Source organism: Gallinula chloropus (assembly GCF_964237585.1).
Source record: "Gallinula chloropus genome assembly, chromosome: 21".
In the NCBI taxonomy this organism is placed as follows: domain Eukaryota; kingdom Metazoa; phylum Chordata; class Aves; order Gruiformes; family Rallidae; genus Gallinula; species Gallinula chloropus.
In genome coordinates this window covers 6831920-6843200 of record NC_140106.1, presented here as the reverse complement: position 1 = coordinate 6843200, position 11281 = coordinate 6831920, and positions in this window count along the sequence as shown.

The window sequence follows — 11281 nt, the reverse complement described above, 5'->3', positions numbered from 1 at the left end:
CAGGGTTATTTCACTCCAGAGTCCAGGCAACTGCTACTCTTTCAACCAAGATAAAAAAAATACCATTTAGTAGAACGATTATGCAGGGCAAGAGCTCTGTGTGTTCTAGATAAGGACTAAAGCATGAGACAGCAGAGTATTTCAGAGAGGGAGACACGCTGGCACCCCACTAGCCCCACACGCGTGGGCTGCGTTACAGGAGGGAGAGGGACAGGCTGGTGAGCAGAGGGGAAATGCAGTGCTGAAGGCAATTACAGCTAACCAAAACTCTGGGCTTTGCTCCTTGAGCTCCTTGTAAAAAGAGGAAACAGGTTGCTTGCACCCAGGGAAGGGAAGGGAAGGAGGTGGTGAGGAGGGGACGGGGACTCAGTGCGGGGCAGCGGCTGGGATGGCATTTTAAGGGGGAGAAGTGCTGAGTCACGGGGGGCAGCCCCACGCCAGCTCCTGACCTTCCCAATGGCTCTTATCAGCTCCTTGCAGGACAGCACTGAAACCCCAGGATTTTTCTACAGCTGCTCCTGCCATATTCTATGAACACAGGCCAGGAGGCCCAAGGTACTTTGCACAGTAACATAACCCCCCCCCGAGATCCAATTTCCCTCGTGCATCGCACTGCGGAGGCTTCAACGCCAGCCTGGGACACCAGCCACCCCCCCAGCAGCACGGCTCATACACACCCTGAAAAGCCTCAACTGCCACCCAACTTTCACACAACCACCTCTTGTCCCCAAGCTTTCCTCCCATGCACACACATGGGGAAAAACTTCCCCTCTCCAGAGCCAAGACCCAAACACCACCTATGCTTTTCCTCCCTCCATCAAGCATGGCAATTAATGCCTATTAATGGAAAACTGCATCCTGTTGCATCACTTCTAAATCCAGCTCCAGGCACCTCTGGTGTCACTGCCTACAAGCTTTCAACAACTTCAGCAGAAACTGGATATATTTGTGTCAGTAGGGACCCCCCCACCATCCCAACCTACCAGTGTGTATTCGATTCACCTCCCCAAACTGAAGTTGAAGCCCTGAAACTGCAAAGCAGGGGAGAAGAACACAGCACACCCTCAGGCTGACCCCAGGACCATTGTTTTGTACACTGCAGGAATGTTTTTCAACAAGGGAAAGTCTATTTATCAGAAACCAACAAACCTGACAAGCGATTAGCAAAACTTCCACTCTCCTTCCCAGTGAAAGGGACAAGCCTGGAGGGAAGTTTTGCTGCAGCTCAGAGATGGGGGCTGCCTTGCACTGGAGCCCTACATGGAGCAAGGCTCTCTCCATGGCAGGCAGGAACTGCCAGGAAACTTTGCAGCATGTTATCACTTATTTCTTGGGAGTTTTCCTCATTTAGCTTCAGATGCTTGTCCACCAAGAGCAGCTGAGAAACTCAAAGGTGGGAAAAAAAACCCCTCAAACCCCAACCCATCAATCGTGTTTACACTACAAACGAAATCCATCACTCTGCAGTGTTTTCCCCATGGTGAAGACAAACAAGGTGCGATCATCTTTAAAGTGATGAATACTACACAGAGTAACAGCTACCTAGAAGGAGTCCCCGGGGGATGGTTGTGGAATTGATCCTGTATTACACGGTTGCTTAAGCAACGCTCTTTACATCCAAGGGCTGCACTCAGCTCTAGGCGGGTTTAGCTGAGTTGGGCTTTGCCACGCTGACAGTTCCCATTTCAGAAACACTGAGGAAACACACGTTGTGCTCAGTGCAGGGAAGATGGCAGAGCCAAAACGTAAGCAGGAGTGTGCAGGGCCCGACCTGATGGCTTGGGGAGGGTGGGCAGGCAAGAACCCCCCAGATTCAGACACCTAAAACTGGGTGTTTGACTTAACAAGATCAACCCAAACTTTTTTCTGCTGCCTGGGGGTTCTTATCCTGAAGGATATAAATCCTCCAGGCACACAGTTTCCGAGACATTCCTTCCTCTTGCCTTATGGTTACCGACTCCCTGAGCCAGAGATCAACATGTTTAATACAGTTACTTCCATCCCCAGCACACTCATCCATCTTAATATCCCCATCTGATTCTCCTGTATGTTATAATCAGAGTCAGGCTTTGCAAGCGCCGGGCAACATGAGGTTTGGCTCCTTGCTCACTACGAGTGTGCAACAGGACACAGATGTGACACACACACCTCAAACCCATGTGTCAGCTTCTCTTCAAAGCTGTACATGTTAGCTGGCTTTCCTCAATTGCTTGCTGAGTCTATAGAGGAGCAGGGAGGAAGAAGATGCAGTCTGGGCTCTCAACCACGACAGTTTAACCAGCACAACCCTGAGATGAAGATGAAGATGCAGCTGGTGCATATGGGACCAAGGCTCAGAGAATGCCTCAGGTCATTTGAGGCATGTCAGGTACACCTCAATCAAAAATCTAAAGCTTCTAAGCTGAACAGTGCAACTATTTACTGCCAAGGACCAGGATGATGCACTCTGTAAGTGCTCACAGCTGTAAAAACCACAGTCTCATGGTTCATCACCTTCACTTGTTAAGAGAATCTGAACAACAAATTGCCCATTTCCATGTACCCTGCTAACAACAGGGAAAGCAAACCTGTCTACGCCCTTCCAGCACAGCTCAAAATCATTTATTGCACTAGGATTTCCAGGCATCTCCCTGCATCTCTCAGGGAATCAATAAAAAGCTCTCCTTCCTTTCTCCAAGGCAGAGGGTCTTCAAGCTGAGAGGAAGTGGCACACTTGAGCAAAGGCAAAGTTGAAATAAACAAACTTATAAAGTTGGGTTTTTTTAAATAAGGCAAGTGAGGTAATTTCTGGAAGAATAAAGCACATTCCCTTTACAAGGAACTGCCTCTATAGCATGACAGTTCTCTACTAAGAGTGCCATTCCTGAGTTCAGTCCCCACCGATGCTGTTGGAAGAAGTACGGAGATCCCCGTTGATGTAACTCCTAGGAATAGGTGAGTTACTGAATCCAACCCCAAAAAAAGGCCTTTCTCCTGGTGAGAGGGCTCAGCAGGGACCTAGGCAAGGACAGCAGCCTGGTGACTGCAGCAGGCAGGTGCTCCTCCAGTCCTGAGGATAAAAAAAAGGAGAGGATGGAGCAGCACCAACACCTTTGCTACAACAATGGTAGAATGAGTCACTCCTGTTCCTCTTTGCATTTTTATTCATACACTGCAGCTCACAGAGAGCAATCAGCCTGCTTCTAACCTCTCCTCACAGCTAAGCGTTCCTCTTGCATCTGAGGGCTTTTCATTTGTGAAGGCTGGCTGTTCCCTAACCAGCAGCAACCAGGGAGTTAGGAAACTGCAAGCACAAGACAGAGAGAGGACCAACACAGCGCTGGATCCACAGAGATGGGCAATCTGCAATCATCTGGGTGAGTTAAACCTCTCAAGATCTCTTCTACCTGTTGATAACCACTACAAAACATATTATGAAGAGAAAGAAATGTTGCCATGCAAATCAGCATCCCCATTACAGTGATATGGGAGCACAGTCCGGGTCGGTACCAAGGTCACTTTGGGTGTTCTGACACCCTAGACAGTCATTTGGGGAGGATGCAGAAATTTAAAAACATCAGGCACCAGAGTTCTTTGCTGTGCCCTCTGTAAGGCACAGACAGACTCAGAGCACTGCTGCTGTGTTTCCCTGAACTCTGTGAAGAGCAGCTCATTTACAGAGTTAACTGAATGAACTGAAAACTGCTTTGGAGGTCACAGATCCCCTGTTTGCATCATATCTGGTTATGGGGCTGTGGGGGGAAAGAGAGAGTCTTCAGCATTGCTTCATCCCAGCACACTCAGGATACGACCAGAAGGTAAGGAAAACCCACAGCAGATACCAGAGCAAAGCAAGCTGGCTTTTAGATTTTCTGTAACAGAGATAACACCACACATCCAGGCACCAGGAGCAGGGAGTGTTTTACCCGAATGGGAATCAATGACCAAAGAAACCCCAAGCCCAACTACTCAAAAGCAAGCTCCACACTCCAACAGGTCTACACTAGGTGTACAGCCCATGAGTTTGAGACAACACTGTGCTCCAGGGTGATGGTTCAGGAGGAAAGAGAAGCCTTCAAAGTACCTGAAGGCTCCAGAGGCACCTCTGAGCATATGAAACACCAGATCTACCAAGCTTAAACTCACCATCCAGACAGAGCAAAATAACCCAAGCCCTGCAAATCACCTTCCAACTTACTGATTCAGCCAGTGTCAGCTACAGACATTATCAAGTGCTAGATGAGGAGCAAAGAGAATTAGTATTTTCCAGTACAACGTCCTTGGACTATAACTCCTGTAATCGCTGTGTTCACAAACCCTCTGAACTGGTGATTCAAGGGCAAAGAGTTTTCAAACAGGAATTCAACCAAAAACACTTGGATGATGCAGCAGTAACACACTCCTGCCCGATGGGAATATAGTAAACAGAGAACAATTAAGTCAGAATGATGGGCTGTGGAATAAGCCACATAAAAGGTGCACTCAAGAACCATACGTTGCAGAAAGTGCCACTGCAGGACAGGCAGAAATGCTTTGTAAACCTGGAGTTGTGAGTCCGCAGGGTATCTGGGTTCAGAGCTCATTTTACTGGTAATAGATAAAAAAGGATGGAAAGGACTTAAAGATGATCCTGGAGAGAAAGTGTTTAGTGGAAAAATGGAGGCTATTCTTTTATGAGCCCATCTTACATGAGAAAACACAGTGTCTGCTGGTAATCCTGCTACAAGGCAGAGTGACTGAACCAGACATTCCCCAACTAAAGAGGAATTTTCCTGATGATCTTACTGATGATCTAATCAGTGATCAGATTTGTGTGACATTCCGTAGACAGACGTGCATGAGCTGCAGAGGGGCCAGGAATTCTGACCCTTTCACAACTGTTGTACTTTTAACATCCCTGAAACGAAGTTATTTAGAAGGAAAAAGGCAATTATTAGTGTCGACCAGCCTTCTGTGGCTGCTCAATGGCTGTGGGGGTGTCAAGGCTGCACATCACTCTGCACTTGTGTGCCACAAGCACAAGGTAAGGAGAGAGAGCAACAGTGCAGATCACTCAACCCAACCCAAGGCAAGCATGGGGGCTGTGCCAACCAGGCACAGAAAACTGTACCAACCAAGTAACTTGAAACAAAGAGAGGAAAGACATCAATTGCTACTGACACACACACCCCCTTCACTTCTTGCTGCCTGGCTATACACCTGGTAAGTTTTCTTTCTGGGCTGCTAAAGAGGGAAAGAAATCTTCAAAGCATCCCAAGCTGGAAAAAAAAATAAGAGTAATGAATAATCTGCCTTTACAGGGAGTTCCCCCTCACAAGAAACCAAATTCAGTCACTATTCAAGCCAATAAAGGCCTCAGCTGAATGGGCAGGTGAGGACACAATTTGCCTGATTCTTGTAAATAACTTCTGGTTTGATTTTCTTGTCCTTGTGTTATTAATAGATTAGACAAGAATACCCAACAGTACAATAAAAGGAGAACTGTAAACTTCTAATTTTAAAAGTTCAACTAGAAACCCACAGTTATGCTTCAAGCTACCAAAATGCCAGGAGCAGGAAGAACCACTCTTACACTGCACACACAGTGTGCATGATTTCCAGCAAAGGAAGAGGGGATGAGGCAGTCTGCTAAAAGATGTAACAGGTTTTTTTTCTCTTCTACTCCCAAATTAACTCTTTACTATGTCACTTCCCTCTCCCCCTCCCTGATTTTTCAGCCTGAAGGATGATTTCTGATTTCCAGAGCAGGACAGCAGGCAAGGGGAGAAGGAAGAGAAGGGCCAGACTAACAGAGCACATCTATAACAATATTCAAAGTATGCCACCAGTAAGAAGTCGAGCAGCAGAGCGTAAAGCTGATGGGTTTTTTTATCCTGACCTCACCAGGACAATGAGCTTCCCACTGGCAAACTGTTACTGGAGTTAGAAGGGACCATGAATAAACTTCACATTTTGTCCTTAATGAGAAACAACAGCAAAAATGTCGAGCTTCTGGGGGGATATTTTCTGGGTGGTTTAGCAACTCTCCTCCAACAGGAGCTTTTATTAGTTTGTGTGAACTAGTAGATACTAAAAATAACCAACAAGAACACCACTATCGTCAACAACTGCATGCACAAGGCCACAGGAACCACCAGTGACACAGATCCTCACCGTCTGCTCCGACTCTGGAGGTGTAAGAAGCATTTAATTGAAATTACTCCCTCTAAGGGGGTCTAAATCAAGAACAGGAAGAACCCAAAGCAAGGCACAAAAAGGACTTTCTGCCTCCTGACTGCCCAGTTAGTGGGCTCTGGAAGCTGGTGAGCAACACCTTATCATGTTAACACCTTGCTGGCTGACTCCTACATTTCTTCCAGAGGTCACACCACCCAGGCCTGGCCACAAAAAAATACTTCAGGGAGTCTTTTCCATAACAGGAAACCCACTGTTGAGAAAAGCCAAAGTTAGCTGAGCAAAGGACTACCAAACTGTGCAAGCCAAAGCTGGGGATGAGCAGAGAGCAGCCTCACAGGGGCCAGGCTGCACCAGCCAAACACACCTCAGCAGAACCAGGCTGGGGAAAAGGAGTGACCTCAGACATGGATGACACTGGTTACTCTTACAAACACCACCCTACATACCAAAACAAACCCCACCTAGATTCTGGCAACTAAGTCACACAACCATAGCCCAGGAAAAGCACGTCACCAGCTAAACTCCATTTGTGCTGAGGAGTTAAAGCAGTAGGAATAGAACCTGTTGAACTCTGCTGTCATAGGCCTGAGCCCTGCAGCCTCCTGAAACACCACTGCCCAAACCCAAGGGCAGCGAGATGTTATTAGCAGTAATAAAGTTTTTGAGCTACAGAGCATTCAGTGTTCTCTTAAAATGATTAAAATGAACCAAATCTTCCTTAATTGTGTTAGTGTTGGCTACCCAAGGGAACACAGCTTGGCTGCTAAACCAGCGAGGGGAGCCCAGCACACTCCTAGCCCTGACCTGGCTGCTTCCCTCCTCTCTGCCTGAGCTGAGCTTTGCCTTTCCCCTTGGTCATCCAGAAGTTTTTGAGATCTTCAGGTGAACTACTGTGGCTGGGATCTGAAGCTAAATGCAGAGCAGCTGCTGGCTGGGGAGTGCTTGGAGCTGGAAAGAAGCATCCGCTTTTCTCAACGTCAAAGTTTGGCCGCTGAGATCGTGAGATACTGAGCTGCAAGAGCTGAAATGCAACCCTCAACACCTACCACTGGTGTTCTGCAGCTCTGCTGCTGAGCGTCCAAACAGCAAGAGCACAGAAGAAAAAATCATTAAGAAAAGCCCAAATTGCAAAAGAAACATTGAGCAGCTTTATTTTTAGTCAGAACAGCATCTCACCCCTCCAGGTCCAGAGCATTTGGGCTATTTGGAGAGAAACCCAAGTCCTTAATAAGAGCTTTCAGCAAGCCCAGTGACACACAGAAGGTAGAAACTTGAGCTAAACCAAACCAAAACGTATCCTAAGCGATTTGTAGCTGGGCAGCAGGCTGTGTTGTGACTCCTTCACCAGAGAAGCGCAAGGTTACCGAGATATTGAGTGGGAAACACACATCTTCAGTCTCCAGGGTCTCCTCTGGAGCAAGCTGAATGTTATAGATTTCTACAGCCAAATTACATTTTGTGTTTGAGCCAAAACAACATCCTTTAGAATATAGAAACACACAAGTAAAGAAAAAACATAATCAGGTCCTGTTAAAGAGAAGGAATCGCCCCAGGAACGGGTCTGGGAAAAGCAAGTTGTGTTCCCCTCTGCGGCACAAAGGAGCCTCCAACACGGAAATAATCCCTGTGTCCCTGCTCAGCCTCACAGGGTGCAACCTGTTCCTGGGAGTTACTGACCCGTGGAGGACCTGGCACAAGAATGCCTCCCTGAGCAGCCTGTCTCAGGGATTTTGGGTTCCCCCCTGCTCCCCCCAGCCAGCTTCCTCCACAGCTGAGATGAAAGAAGTCGCTCCTGTCTGCAGCCAGCCCGGTGCATCCCGAGGGCCCAACAGAACTCCATCCACCTGCACAACACACACCACTGCTCCCAACATGGATCTTTTCCAGCTTGGAGCAGAGTGCTGTCAGCTCGTTTAACAGTTAAGCTGGAAAACTCAGTGCCAACCTCTGCGAGTTGAAAGAGCCAGTCCTGAGCCTGGAATCAGATAAAGCACAAGAAGGGATGCAATTTCCTTTCTGGATGCCAGACTTCTTATGTTTCTATTACAAATAACAATCCCAACACCTGGCCTGTTACCTCTCTCTGCCCCAAATCTGCTTCATTTCAACTCAGAGTCATCAAGCTATTGAGAGCAAGCAATAATAAACATAGAAATGGCAACAATTCTTCAGCAGTGGAGTGATTTTTTTTTTTAAAGTTGAAGACAAATGGAATATCCCATACAGAAAGTCACAGAATTCATCAGCATCCTACAACAAACCTTCTCCCACAACGTTCAGTAAGCACATCCCATCTTAGGGCAGCAGCAAGGAAAACATCTAAGGGCTGAGGAAAGCAGAAGAAACCCAAAGATGAGAGAGATCTGTTTCCAGTGGGGGGGAGGGAAGAGGCAGGGGGCTCATTTTTGCCCACAAAGCCAATCATAATGCCATCCTCACTGCTCTCCTCTGTCTCTACTGCAAGTTAAGCGATGCTTCACAGGACTTGGGACAGACAGAAGTATTAATTCAGAACAAGGTCGCACAAGTGATGTGTTTTAGGACCGTAGGGCTTCTTTTCAGCCACACAAAATCATCTGATTCTCTCTGCTCCTGCACCAGCATCACTGGATCCTTTGTCTGCAGGCGCTGAACAGGCTCCCCTCGAAAGGGGAGTGCCACAGCCAGCATCAGCTACACGATTCCCACCAGCAGAGCCGACAGCATCTCTCATGGTTTACACAACATCTGCTTTTTAAAGACAGGAACAGGGCATTCTCTTTCACTACGGTCTTAATAGTTTGTCTCTACCCTCACTGTTGCTCCACAGGTTGCTTCAGAACTGATGCAGCCCATAAAAACGTCTCTGGGCTTCACCATGTGTTAACACACGAGGTGCAACTCCAGGAAGCTCCCCCCTCACCACCCAAACCAGAGCTCTTCACAGAGCAGCAGCGAGTTTACCAACCTGCTAAACTCTGCAGAGCTTCTGCCAGCTGGTATTTATCTGCAAACCCCTGTCCCCACAGCACACAACTCTCTGACTCTTCACGCCAACAGCCACCATCTCCCCAAGCTGCTGGATAACTAATAAATGTCCTGTTAAATGAATGGGATGTGGGGAAACCTCTGCTGCTTGGCTCAGTCTTACGTCCAAAAGACTGATGTTTTCAGCTGTGGAAAGACTTCTGACCAAAAAATTATCTATTAATAAACCCCACTACTTCCTCCAGCCACAAAGCCCGACAATAATTGGTTTGGAAGAGAACTTTGCACTCTCCTTTCTGAAGGAAAGCCTCTCAGCACTACTGCTCAATGCCTTTACCTGGAGCAGAGAGGGAAAAAGAGAGAGAGACAATAAAAAGCAACCAAACCCCATCCAGTTACAGGCTGTGACAGTTTTCTAGCTACATCTGCCCCATGCAGGCACCACACCAAGCTGCAGGTGCCTTCACTGCATTTGCAAATCAAGTTTTCCTCCAAGTGGAACATCTTCCAAGCCCCTGACGTTAAACTTTAACTAACAGAGCCGAAGGCAGCAGTTGCCACCCCTCTCCTAAAGGCCCCAACTTCCACTTGCTCAATTCAATATTTAACAAAGAGAAGCAAGGTACAATGCCCAGTTTCGGAGCAACAACCCTCAGGCAGGCTGGCTGTGTTTTTCAAGGCAGGGCCTGACTCCTGGTGAATGAATTCAGAGTTTCTGCAGCAAACACAGAGCCTGGGAATGGTTTAGTAATGCAGTAATTCCTCCTCTCCTCCCCTGAGACTACCCAAAAGGCGTTCGCCAGCAACCCTGCCAGACAACCTGCTCACCACAGGGCTCCAGCAGGAGTGAAGGCGCTGCTCACCCTTGCGGTGCGCGGGGGTATCATGCAGGGAAGGTGTTTCTTCCAGAGCCGCATGGGTAATATGTAACTACCAGTGTCACTACAGCTCAGCCAGCCCCTCAGCCGCGCTGTAAACCCCGGGCAAGTTCAACTCAAACATTACGATGCAAAAAAAAAAAAAAAGAAGAAAGAAACCCAAACAAAACCCAACCCCAACCTCAGCGTTTCCTCTGCTGCCCCTATTTTTACCCTGTGTGTCTGTGACAGTCCTGTCTGCTGGGAGCGGCCTCCACCCTGCCCTCCACCCCCAAACCTGACCCGTTTAAAGCCTCGGTCTCCTCTCCTGCGCCTCCCGGCTCCTGCCCGTAACCAGCAGTGAGTTTTCCCCACGCAGGGCCGTGCTGCTAACGCCAGGGGAAAGAGTTTACCTGCTGCCGGGAAACAGAAGGAAGGAGGCTGGGGAAAAGCAAGGATGCCAAAGCCCAACGCTGGGGCGAAGGCACGGCGGCTGCAGGGGCCGGGCTCCAGCACAGGCCCCGGGAAGGGGGCGGTGGAGACGGGGGTTGGGCAGCGGGGAGGGCTGGAGAGGCGCCGGCTGGGCTGTTTGCAGCGGGAGAGCGGCGTCCGAGGCCCCGTCCCCCAGACCTTTGCCAGCGGCGTTGTCAGAGCTCCGCGGCGACGGCGGCGGGAGGAGGCAGAGGCCGCTCGGCCGGAAAACACCCGCGGCCGCTCTTCTCTCCCCCCCCGCCCCGGTGAAAGCGCCTTCCCGGCGGCCCTTCGCCCCGGGCAGACACACGGCAGCGCCTGGAGCCCCCCGCGGCTCCCCGGCAAACAGGGCCCGGGGGACAGGCCGCGCGGCCGGGCCGCTCGCCCCCGCGCCCGCCATGGCAGCGCCCGCGCCGCCCGGCCCACACACGGCGGAGAACCGGGGAGAAAGGGAGAGCGGGAGAGCGAGAGGCAGACGCGGGGCCTTCGGCGGCGGCGCCTCCACCGCGCCGCGGGGCCTGCGGGCCCGCTGCCACCCCCGCGGGGCCTGGCCGGGCCTGGGCGCACCGGGCCGGGCCTACCCGCGCATCCCGCCGAGGCCCGGCCCCGGGGCAGGCCTGCCCGCTCCACAGGCAGGGGAGGCGCGTCCCGCCCGGCCCCGCGGCGCGTCTCCCCCCTCCTTCCCCTCCCCTCACCTGCACATGATCCGCCATTTTGCTCCATTCATGCTCCGCTCCCTCCGCCTCCGCCGGGCCCGGCACGCGCCCGCACAGCACCCCCCCCACCCGCCACCCCCCTTCTCCGCTCCTGCCCGGCCCCCCGCGCGCATG